Source organism: Pelmatolapia mariae, linkage group LG6 (assembly GCF_036321145.2).
Source record: "Pelmatolapia mariae isolate MD_Pm_ZW linkage group LG6, Pm_UMD_F_2, whole genome shotgun sequence".
Lineage (NCBI taxonomy): Eukaryota > Metazoa > Chordata > Actinopteri > Cichliformes > Cichlidae > Pelmatolapia > Pelmatolapia mariae.
Window position 1 is genome coordinate 23,900,408 of NC_086232.1, and position 11,991 is coordinate 23,912,398.

Here is an 11,991-nt window from a genome sequence, read left to right on the forward strand (position 1 = left end):
ATTGAATTGTTTTGGCAACAGACATTTAAGCTGATGGCCTATAAATGTATCGACCATTTAGAGCCTTCTGTTAAATACTTGGAAATTCAAACCCCAGGGAGTTCTTAGATGATATTACAGGACTTTGCTTTTTTACTTGTATAAGCTTTTTTCGAAGATTTTTCAGGTTTATGTTGCCACTCAAGGTCAGTGAAGTCACCAAATATGGTTCCTTGTTCATTTAGGGTAAATGTCTTTCTAAAAAATAAATAAATAAATTGTAAAAAAGTACTGAATAATATTATTATATTATTACATTTGTTTCTGACATCTGACAGTTACTTTTGCTAAGGTATTCATTATTCAATGACACTGAAGATTATTATTATTTTTGCTTGTTGCTAATTTTTGTCGCCGGTTCCTACCCCTGTGTGGATTTGGTGTGTGTGCTACTAATGGGCTGTGTGTGCTACTCCACTGATTGGGCTGCTGTCTGTCTTGGCCAGGACACTCTTGTGAAAAAGATTTTGACCCGCTCTCTTGGAGCCGCTGGTCCGGGGTGGCTTGAGGACTGTGATGAAGATATCAGCTCCCTCTGATGCCGGGTGGTTCGTGGGTGTCTGGGGCCATGGTGACCGGCCTCTGGCGGGGTCGGCTGCTTCAGGTTCACTGGGACTCTTCCCCTTTGGCTGTGGGCACCCCATCTGGGCCCTTCGTCCTTGTCCTGATGGGATGGACGCTTAGATGTCGCCCAGATGTGTGGCCTCAGGTCTTCGGGCTGCTGACGGCGCTGTTCTCCTGGATACATCTCTGTCTGCCTCTGGCTCAGTAACAGTGAAGTTGGAAGCTATTGAAAAAAGATGTTGAGATATAAATCGTAAATGTATAATTCAAAGCATTAAAAAGCTTTATAATTACTTATGATATCACTTTTTTCTTATAAATCAGTAACAACTAAACAAATCAGAAATATTGAATTACTAAACCAATTATAGTTCTAATAAGACCCACAGTAAAAACAAACACGGACATCTGCAATTTAAGTATATTAAAAACTGCTATAAGGCCATAAAACTGAGCGAAACAGTCGCGCACACATTTCATTATTTACAGGACGAAAACGTCTATTAAATGGGTTAATTTCTCACTGGGTTACTTTATAATGATACACAAACCTGTCACAATATCCTATGTACCACTGAGTACTACTCTCATAAGTCATAATGTGTGATTTCTTAATAAAAAATAAAGAATCCTAAAGTCTGACTTACTAGTTGCGTCTGCTGTATGACTAAAAAAAATGGTTGCATCACTTGTGCTAGTTTTACTTGAGCAAGCTGTATGATCAAATATGGTGCCACCATTTTTCGTGCCACAAATTTCACTGATTTATAAAATTCCTATACAAACACGTATCTCAACATTGCTAGTTTGAAATACTCAGGCCATCTGCTGATTGGTCAGATGCGGTTATGTCACTGTCTGTCACATAGCCTGGTCTTTGCTGATTGAATGGGAGACAGCCGTGTGGTTCCTACACAATCGCAGAGAGACAAGGGGAAAACAATAAAGTCACCAAATATGGTTCGTCGCTCGATAAAGGCTTAAGAACAGCCCTAAAAAAACCTCACTGTCTTGCACCACCTCTGCCTATAATGCAGTATTGAGATCCCTTCCTAGGTGAGTCAACCCCACATTTTCCCTGGATTTCTACAGCAACATAATTGAGAGGTTAATGATTTCTAAAAATAGATAAATACATGTCTGAAATGTTCTGAATGTGCAGATAGTTTTGAGCATAATCAGAAATTTAGAGAAGTGTATCCCACCTCTCGCCCTATGATAGCTGAGATAGGATCCAGTTTTACTATAGTTTTACGCATTTATCACATTGAACTACTGAGACATGCTCTCGAACTTGCACATCTTTATCTTTCCTTAAGACAGAGATTAAATGTGTAGTTAAACGTCTCCAGACTGACTGAAAGGAGAGTTTCAATGGTCCGGCCCACTTCAGATGAAAGTGTGCTGCATGTGGCCCTCAGTGTAAACTGAATCTGTTCCACAGTAGGAACAAATCGTGTTCCCTGCAGGTCGACAGTGAATCAGGGCTAACAGAGAGATAGTCAGCCATTTTAGGGTTTGGTCACAAACAGCTATTTTTAAATCCAGCCACAAACTGTCAATTGGACTGAGATCTGGGCTTGGACTTGGCCAGTCCAGAACATTCATGTTTCGGTCTGAACCTTTTCTGTGTGGCGTTTCCTGTATGCTTGGGGTCGTTGCCTTGCTGGAAAATAAATCTTTTCCTGATAATTTTCTTAGTTCATTATCCCCTCTAGGTTTACAAGCCTTCAAAGGCCTGTTCCTCTGAAGCAACGCCAGAGGATGATGCTGCCACCGTCATGCTTCACAGTAGAGATGGTGTGTTTGTGGTGATATGCGGAGATTTTTGTCTGTTGAGCTCAATTTTTGTCTCATCAGAACAAATAACCATCTTCTAGTTGACCTTGGAGTCACCCACATGGCTTTGGGCGAGTTCCAAGTGAGATTTCATGGAAGCTTTTTTTCAGCTTCCATGCTTCTTTGCTACTCTCCCATACAGCTTTCACTGGTGAAGAACCCAGGCAACAGTAGTTGAATGTACAGTCTCTTCTATCTATGCCCCTGAAGCTTTTAAGTCCTTCAGAGTGGACACAGGTGACCTGGTGGCCTCCATCACTGGTCTTTTTCTTCTCCAGTCACTCTGTTTGCGAGGATGAGCAGCTCTAGGCAAATTTAGACAACTGCCATACTTATTCCATTTCTTAATGATGGACTTACCTGAACTCTGTGGGATATCCAGTGAGTTGGAAATCGTTTTGTAGCCAACTCCCAACTTTCAAGGACTGTGAGTTTTCTGAGTTGCTTTATGTTTTCTTTTTGCAGCAGCTGATGAACCAGAGTCTGGACCTTACAGATACAGGTGGTTTTATACTACAGTTGCTTGATACATGGTAGATGCACTCAGGTGATCTCCATTTCCCCAACTGCTGGAATCAGCTGGACCTCTGACAAATTAGGTCAGTCACTTTAAAGATCAAATGTTTATTTTACTATATATTCTTTTAATTAATTGGCATCATTTTATAAACATGAAAGAAGCTTGACCATTGTTTTGACCATGATCTCACGTATTAAAGCATTGAAAGGGTGAAACATTCTAGGGGGGTGAATACCTTTTATAAGCATTGTATATGCAGTCAAATATACCTGGCTCATAAAGTAGTATCAGTCTCAGAGTAGCAAATAACGCAGTCCCCTGCTGAGAGTGATAATAGCAGTGAAATTAGCCATGAAGAGGCTTGGACTGCTGGGAGGAGAAATGGGATACCAGCATAAATTATATATGTAAATTAAGGACAGGAAAAGACAAACACACATAACGCAGGTGATAAATAGATTCCAGTGCTCACAAGATTCAGATTTTTACACTATAGATGCAAACAGTTTTGTTTTATTTGTACTGGTTTAGTGCATAAGCTCAGTGTGCTGCAAAAACTCTCAGAAAAATAGATTAAAATTAAAGTATCAAATAAATAAACTGTTAATGTTATTAAATCAACAGGTGTTCTGACAGTCTGCTTCCATGCAATTACAGTGTCTGCTGCAGTGTTTTTAAATGCCACTCAGTACAGAAGAGTCGGAGGCTGAAAGGATGGGAAAAGTGAGAGAAACACTGGCGGGAGCAGTACGAAAAGCCACAAACAGATGTCAGAGACGAGAGGATAAGACACCCATTAATGATCAAAAATACTGAACTGTTGCTTCACTTATCTAAATTCCTCTACCATGAAAAGAAGTTGACTTGTCTTGAGCAGAGGATACCAAGGCATTAAATTGGCTTCACTCTGAGCCTGTATGTGGTATATGGCTTGCAAGACGCAGGAGCCTCAAGTTCAGCATATGCCCCTGGTAATTAGCACTGCACTTAAATAAAAGTAATGGATGGATAGTTTTAAAAATTGGATTTAAATCGATGCAACAGAACCAGAGATGGCTAATCTCGTTCAGTCTCTGGGGTCCTGCAGCATTCATTTCTGCCCCGTGGCCCCAGAGGCTTGAACCAGCCCTCGTAGAAAGCAGATGGGCTGGAGTATGTTTTGGAAAGCAATTGCAAAATCCTGATTAACTGTCTCCATCTCGCAACTCCTCACTATTAGGCCAAATTTAATGAGCATAGAATCAGACTGTAAAACGCTAAAAAGCTGCTTTAACACTCCTCAACATAAAGCCTCGAGAAACCAGTTTGCACTGCATATGGAACGTTTTGGTGTTGTTGTTTCTGAGGAGGTTTTGCTGTGCGGTATTATGATTTTCACATGCATTACAGAGAACAAAAGTCCCTCCTTGAAAGGATAAATATGAGCCAGCAGGCTGGTGGGTCTCTTGTAGAAAAAAAAACGTAGAAAATTATTGAGCTCGTTGAAATATTTCTAATATTATAATACTAAATGAACCATGAAAGGAGTTTTCTTGATTTTCTACTGATAGTGTGAATGGCACAAGGAAATGTTACAAATGGAAGGTCATTACAAATATATATCGAATGAATACAATCACAACACGCACTCAGCAAACTGAGCTCCACTCTTCCAGTCCACACAGCGTCTGCCTGCAGGTATTTTGATCATCAAGCAGAAGTGATCATCTAGTTCAAAGGTTTGGCTGATCGGTACATGCTGCAAAATATTAGTTCTGCAAAGCTGCTACGCTGTAACCTGGTATGATTGTCTCAGATATGAACATGATGTGGATAATAAAATTCATCGCAGTGTTTAGGCTTACTTAGGAGTCACAGACTCGTCACTCATTTGCATCATGAGCCACCATTTGAGTCATATTTCAAGTGAACAAGTAATAATTTGTGTGGAAAAAAAATAATACAAGAGCAGTAGTGGCGTGAGATTCATTCACACGTCCATTCATTCCCACAAATATCTGTTATCTTAATGTGGAACTGATGAATGATGATAAAAGGAAGCATTGAAAATGGGAGGACATGGGGCCAGATGTTCACTATTAATTCAATCATTCAATTTTTTTATTTATGCAAAACATTTGCATGTTCTTTTTCACTCTCCACTTAGATTGAACATTATGCTCTTAGCATTTTTATTCAATCAACATTCAATTAAAGATGATGGTCAAAGAGAGCCTGTAAATGGCTTGCATGTGTAATATTTTAAGAGTGGTAAGAGCGTGGTAGTGTGGAAGTGAGAGCTGTCGCCTTGCAGCAGGAAGATCCTGAGTTTGAATGCACCTTCTAGCATCTTTGCATTTCAGAGTACTCAGGCTTCCTCCCACAGTCCAGAGACATGTATGTTAGGTTAACTCCTTCCAGCCATTTTCTACAGCTTATACAGAGTCAGACTTCCCTCTCCCTGCCTACCTCCAAGGTGTTTCCAAGCCAGCCAAGACATGTATCTGCTCCAGCGTATCCTGGGCCTGCCGCGGGGCTTCCTCACAGCATAACATACCTAAAACACTTCAACTGGCTCCTTTTGATGTGGAAGAGTACTGGCTCTACTGATCAACATAACTCTCAGCTCTCGCTTCAGCACTACAGATCAGTACAGTACATCATCCACATCACTGTAGATGCTGCATCAATCTGTCTGTCAATTTCCTGGTACTTAAGGTACTTAAATTCATCCAGAAAAAGTTGGGGCCACCACCTTTTTCTGGTAGAAAACAATGGCTTCACAACTGCATGTGTCAGTTGTCATATCTGATTCAGATCCTTGAGGCCACCACCTGATTAAACCAAAAGAACCACATCATCCACCGTCCCAGCGAAAATTTAGTAGTTTGATTCCCTTATTCTGGAGCACATCTTCCAGGAAGGAAGTCAAAGTGAATCTCATCCAACCCAGTGAATGAGGTTAACTGATGACTGCAAATAGGTATTAATGCATGTGTGAATGGTTGTCTGTCTCTGTGTGTCAGCTATGCAATACACTGGCAGCCTATGCAGGGTGTAGCCTGCTTCTCACCCAGCAGGCATAGGCTCCTATGCCTGCTCCCAGCCACCCTGAAAGGATCAGCAGAAATGGGTGGATGGATGGATGGTAAGAGTAAGACTGTGCACTACAGTGACTGACAAGAGGCAATGAAAACTATTACATGAGCTCCACCACAGTGAGTACCTCTCAAGGATGCTCACTGTCTGGATATTTATCACTGCTAATAAAGTGAATTATCAAATGCTTTAGTGAACCAGACCAACGTGAGCATTAATAAGACTTTACTGATTACTTTAAAGGTTCTTTGCAACATCACGTCTTGATCTATATATGAAGAGCCTTAATAGTAAAGGACCAAAGAGACTCACTTAGTGGCTTTTTTCTTATTGGAATTTTGCTCATAGCCATTTTAATATCTGTCATTGTTTTTGTAAAATAACAGTTCAAAAGTGTTGGTAAATTTATGCATTTTCTGGCAAAGAGTTAAGAGAGAAGAAGGCTACCACTCCTGCTTTCTCATTTGTACACTGAATATAAAGTGGCAACAACCGTCTGTTATCTTACTTCAAACACGGGGAAAGACTAACCTGGCTCTACACGAAGCCAACTAAATCTGCCGAGCAACATCTTTAAGAGGCTTCTTCCTCCTGCGGCATGAAAAAAACATAAGATGACAGTGCCAAACTGAATTTTTTTAAAAAAGTTTTAAAATCCTCTTTTAAGGCGACATCCCACCCAAAAATAAATTATGCATGTTTTTTCTCTGGCCCAGTGTTTTCTATCCATCTGTTTTTGGTGAGATCTGGTCAGTTTTGGCGAGCGTGGATTGTTTATCTCCCTGGCCAACTAATTGCACTGGCCAGCAGAAATGCTAAAAAAATGTGATGCTCACATTCTCAAATACAACTTGCTCAGTGGAAAAGGAAGGGCATTATTGTATACATGCTGTATTTGTGCAAAGGAATTAGGGGAATGTGAGATTTTTCTCTTTATAAACTAACATTCCTGACATGTACACCTGACATGTTACCAGTTATAAACAGCTATAAAACTGTAAGGCCAAACTCATTGGCCTTGGGCTCCTTGAATAGGAGACACATTTTTAGAATATTTTCTCTTCCTTTTCATAAATCCAGAGTAAAACATGTAAACACTGCCTGAAAACCAGAAATAAAACTGTGAATAAATAACAACCAGTGAGTCACTAACAGCAATTGTACCTTTTCTAAAAGATTCTCAAGTGTATCTCGACCAAATTTTATCAAACAGAAATGCAGCACAACAGCTTACTACCTTCTGAAGTGAATCTGCCATGTTTGGCAGCCTTTGAAAAACATGGCGTATTGACTCTTTATACCAGACCTGGTAGAGGGACCTCCAGAGTGAGAGGGAGAGAGATTAAGAGTTGAATTTCTTTATATTTTGCCCAATTAATGGCATTTTAACTTTTTTAAGTTCTCATTTTCTACTAGAGTCGCAAGAGAAGGGATACAGACTCACCTGTGTTTACAGGGACCTCTCAGCAAACTGAAGGATGGAGGGTCAGCGTCAGTAAACATCTCATTTCTGAAGTGCTGCACAGAGGGCACATTGTCATCATATAATGCATACAGTAACGTCTGGGTTTTTGCTCTGGCTCTGCTTTGAGCAGGAGCAAGCAGTAACATACTGCTTTAACAAGGGATCAGCAGCATCATTACAGCTGCACAAAGACATCTCCTCTATTACTGCAGAGCTTTGTGGTAGTTTCCCAGCCAAAGCACAAGCAAACATCAGATCACCAATAACACAGGTTCCCAAAGTTCAACTCACAAGATCATATGTAGACACATAAAACATTTGTACTTACTTTACTGAGACACTCGCATCCACATCCAGCTAGTGTGGCGTCTAATTGGCATTCAGTTATGAATGTGTGTTGGTAGCTGGTTGGGAGACTTTTAGTATTATCTTAGATGGGGTTTTTTTTGTTTTTTGTTTATTTGTTTGTTACAGTGCATGGAAACACACACACACACACACACACACACACACACAGATATATATATATATATATATATATATATATATATATATATATATATATATATATACATATATATATATGTGTGTGTGTGTGTGTGTGTACAATTAAAACATATTTGTCAGCACGGTTGCCCACACACACTTTTTTGCATAATTAGATCAAAACTATGCAGAAAGTATGAAAAACACATGCAGTCTTTTGCATGTGAGTGTACTTACCAATACCTGCAGTGTTGCAAACCACGTATTTTGTACCCATCACTCTCAGGCTTTTTTTGTTTGTTTGATTGATTTTCATGTCTAAAAAAATTCCAGGGTGATGCCATCCTGAGTGCACCTGTTGCTAATGCACTCACTCTGTTGACTAATTAGAGCCCAGGCCTATTTCTTCATTTTCTGATTTTTTTTTTCTCTTGCTGTCGAGCCATCTGATTGATTTGCGACTCTCAGTGCAAATGCCCTCAGAAAAAGTTTAACAGGATGGAAAAGAAGTCTTTTTTTTTTTTTTTTTTTTAGCTTTCAAGCTGTGTTGACATGTGTCAAAAAATGAGAATAAATTCTTGTGACATTGCTATGAATGGCTTAATTTCATTACATTTCAAATGAGCTCCAAAGGATGTGTTGTTATTTGCAGAATGACTGGATGAACAACCTTTGCCTCGGAGAGAGTGTGTTGGAGATAACAAGGCAGCTGCTGAACATTAATCCTTGGCTGAGGTTTAAATGCTATAAAGGCTCCAGAGGAAATACTTGTAATGCCCTGGTGCTGCAGAGATATTATACTGTGACAGAAACTTTATATAATCCCTTTTAAATAAAAAAAAACCTATGGAAATAGTATGACTTTAAAACTAATATTCCACAAAGAGCTTTATGTTTATATCATAGCTTCTTGTTATTCCACACAATGTGTGTCTTTTGCAAGGATTTTTTTAAATATCACAATAAAAAGCAGAAAAATATTTAGGACAATTTGCTAAGGTGATTTATAGCTATTCGAAATTAAAGTTATTCCAGCAGGTATTATGAAAAGCATGAGTACACGGTGTTTCAGGGATAACAGCGACCTCTGTGGCCACAAGTGGAAATTACATCATTTTGGCACCACTTATCACGAACCCAAAACAAAATCATCATCTCATTACAAAATAGCAATTTTACAGTTCACAGTCATTTAATTTAATTTAACTTAACGGGGGCTCAGTGTAAAATGTAGTGGATAAAATATGCCAGTTTATGCAATGTTAGTTTATTTTGTATCTTTCACCCTCCTAATGTGAGATTTTTGAATCATGACTACAAGCAGCAATTATGAAGTAACAACGTGATTCCAGCATTAAACACTCCCACTTCAAAATTATACCATCACAGCTGATATCTGCACATTCACATTTTGTTCTGTTTTAAAAGAAAAAAATGTTTATTGGTTTGAAAGGCATGCCTCAAAAGCTAGAGTATGTTAGGGGTCAGGGTGAGATGGTGGTAGATGACCCCTACAGGGAGCAGCTGAAAGAAGAAGAAGACACATGAATAAGAATAATTAAGTGCTATAAACTTTGATGGTCTGGCCTACAGCAAATTGCCAGACATTCATTCAGTGATAGTTTCAGCCTGGCCATCTTACCGCTGCCCCAAAACAAAAATGCAGGAACAACAAATAATAACTACCACAATCTGTTTTTTGTCTGAAACGTGAACTCTCTTAAGAAAGCTTTCTTGTTATTTCTTTAAATAGTCTTCAGGAATAGTGTCCAGGCTCTTTGAAGGACATTCAGAGCTCTTCAACGCTTCACTAAAACTGAGGTCGGAGCTCTGGAGAGGCCAACCCGTGACAGACAGGTTGTTATTGTGTGTTTTTCTATTCATGTATCCTTTCATTGCATACCTGGATAGAAATAAATGTTTTTATTGATTTTTTTTTATTATTACATTGGCAGTGTGTTTGGGGTCACTGTGAAAAATTAAGCTGCTGTTAATCAGATGCTTTCCAGATGGTATTACATGGTGGATCAATATCTAACAGTACTTTTCTGTGTTCATAATTCCATCAGTTTTGATGAGAGCTCCAATAATACTGCCTGAAATGCAGCCAATGGAGAACTTAGTTCTAAGTTGTGGGAAAAAACCATGACAGAACCATGACAGAGCCTCTACTGTTGCTCTGCTGTGTTAGCTATAGACTCTCACTTTTGTACCTCTCCTCAACCTCTCCTTACATACTCACTCAAAAGACTTGAAACAAATGTTTCAAATTTAGATTCATCACTCCATCAGACCTGTTGCTAATGATTTTAGGTCTGGTTCTTGTGTAATTTAACACAGCGGCCCCCAACCTTTTTTGTGGCCTGGACCAGTTTATGTCCGACAATATTTTCGCGACCTTTAAGGTGTCACAGATAAATACATTAAAATAAAATCAGTGCTGGTAACAAAAAAAAGATTTATTCATAACATATGGGAAAAAACCCCGGGAAACAGAGTTAATGATAAATGTGATTTTTTTTAAATAACTCTAAAAATCAATAAAAACCCTGAAAACCATGAATTTCACACCCGACCCTCAACTCTCGCGGCCCGGTACCAAACGACTCACGGACTGGTACCGGGCCATGACCCAGGGGTTGGGTACCACTGATTTAACATACCTTAGCCTTTTCTCTCTTTTTCCTTTCATTAAGAATGGCTTCTTGACAGCCACCACCTTGACACCACATCCACTGAGACCATTTCTGATGATTAGACGGATTAGCTGAAGGGCCAGATGCATCTCTCAGGGTCTGTGTCAGATTTTTTTCTGAATTTTTTACTCATTGTGAAAGACATGACTTTCAGATACTGTTCATCTGGTGTAGATACTTTGTTAGGCCTGCCACTTTTTCTTTTGTGCTCCACTTTGTCCAATTTCCTCAACATTTTTTTAGGACACCTTGCACATGATATGTCAAGTTTTCAGCTAACAGGTCTTGGAAATCACCTTGTTGGTGCAAAAATAAAATTTCATACCTGTCAAATTATGTTTACTTTGACATTTCTCATGGATCCAACCAAAGAAACTAGAACAAATGATTATTTTTTTCCCACAACTTAAAACTAAGTTGTCCTTTTTATACAGACACAACACCAGTTCACCCCTTGAATCAGGTGCATTTTTATGTTTGAATGGTTCATAGGTCCGTGTTAAAACATTCCTATGAAAAAGTTCACGTACAAGGACTGGACTGAAAATGAGTGGAAAAAGCAGCCAGTGTCCAAACAAAAACTTTGAAAAGCCTTTAGAAAGCCTGGAGAACTATTGTTCAAGATCTCTTTAAAAGATTACCAGAAAGTCTCACTCCTTTAAAAAAAAACACAAAGATATCAGGCGGCTCAATCCGATCACTCTACACTATAGATACAAACGCTGGTATTGGTAACAGATAAGTGCCAGTGCGACTGGATCAATACTTTATTTCTATCCCCTAAGTTGGGTATGTAGCCCACTAAATTGTGTTAAATAAATTATTTTTTTAGTTGACTGCCATAAAATACATTTTCAAAATAAATCAAAAGCAGGTTTGTTTTTATTAGCAAATTATTGTGAAAACTAAAACTCACAGTGATTTAGTGATCAGAATTTGCAAACTAATCATAATTCATCTCATAAATCATGGCACACTGCTCTCCCCTACATTAGCTACCTTTTTAAGTTTAAAAGTATCGATATCGGTATGTTCAACACTTCCACCGTGTTCACTACTAACTGTTTATTAAATCTGTATTTATAACACCGGTGTTTGGCACAACACCTGCACCGATTTTTCTGCCAGACGGAAGCAGCAGTTTTACTACCAGATATCGAATAAAAGAAGAAGTAGCCCTCCGCGAGCGTTTATGGGTAATGTAGTCTTTCAATAGCGTGTCTGCTTGGCGCTAACTAGGTGAAGAACTACATATCCCGCTTGTCTTCACTGCAGCGTGTTTTTGTGTGGACGAGGTGAAACGT